The sequence below is a fragment of the Toxoplasma gondii genome (genome assembly GCF_000006565.2).
Source record: "Toxoplasma gondii ME49 unplaced genomic scaffold asmbl.549, whole genome shotgun sequence".
Lineage (NCBI taxonomy): Eukaryota > Apicomplexa > Conoidasida > Eucoccidiorida > Sarcocystidae > Toxoplasma > Toxoplasma gondii.
In genome coordinates this window covers 1-1,040 of record NW_017383395.1, presented here as the reverse complement: position 1 = coordinate 1,040, position 1,040 = coordinate 1, and the positions used below count along the sequence as shown (strand labels likewise).

General features: G+C 44.8%; 2 non-coding genes across 2 annotated transcripts; both read right to left on the bottom strand.

The window, feature by feature from the left end:
* Positions 1–9: 9 nt before the first annotated feature.
* On the bottom strand, positions 10–167 carry TGME49_459430. The gene has a single exon (XR_001974287.1). It is a non-coding gene; the product is annotated as a 5.8S ribosomal RNA (ribosomal RNA).
* A 424-nt stretch (positions 168–591) lies between these two features.
* TGME49_459420 lies at positions 592–1,040 on the bottom strand (the record flags this gene model as incomplete). Its single annotated transcript, XR_001974286.1, has 1 exon — positions 592–1,040. It is a non-coding gene; the product is annotated as an 18S ribosomal RNA (ribosomal RNA).

Below are 1,040 nucleotides of genomic sequence, written 5' to 3'. Positions count from 1 at the left end.
TGTGATTTCAAAGACACTGAAACAGACGTACCAAGGAGAATATCCCCAAGGTGCCATTTGCGTTCAGAAATCTGATGATTCACTGAATTCTGCAATTCACATTGCGTTTCGCAGTTCGCTGCGTCCTTCATCGTTGCGCGAGCCAAGACATCCATTGCTGAAAATTTAAAATAACATTATAGTTTAGGAAGCAATCTGAAAGCACATCGAGAGAGATGCAGAAAGATACAATCTTTCACTCTCTCTCAAATGTTCCTCAGATTTGTTGTTTGAAATAACGGTGTGGGAAAAAAGAATGCACACTGAAGAAACTCCTGGAAATCAGTATCCCAACAGAGACACGAATTTCCAGAAATTGAGCCCCTTCGCTGTGCACCCCCGGATACCTGCACTGGCTTCCAATATTGGAAGCAGCGCAGGATATCCAACATGAAGAAGGCAATAATACCTTTCGATACTATCACGCTTCTTGAATGCAAATCTCTCCAATGGAGAGAGATGCAAACTCATGTTTTGCTTGGGATTCAAAGGTTGATGGTTAATAAAGAATAAGGACGTGTGAATGATCCTTCCGCAGGTTCACCTACGGAAACCTTGTTACGACTTCTCCTTCCTCTAAGTGTTAAGGTTCACAAAACTTCCCATTTCGGGCACGAACGCGCCACAAAACGGTCCGAATAATTCACCGGAACACTCAATCGGTAGGAGCGACGGGCGGTGTGTACAAAGGGCAGGGACGTAATCGGCGCAAGCTGCTGACTTGCGCCTACTAGGCATTCCTCGTTGAAGATTAATAATTGCAATAATCTATCCCCATCACGATGCATACTCACAAGATTACCTAGACCTATCGGCCAAGGTTATAAACTCGTTGGATGCATCAGTGTAGCGCGCGTGCAGCCCAGAACATCTAAGGGCATCACAGACCTGTTATGCCTCAAACTTCCTTGCGTTAGACACGCAAAGTCCCTCTAAGAAGTGATACAAGAACACGAAGTTCCTGACTCCTATTTAGCAGGTTAAGTCTCGTTCGTTAACGG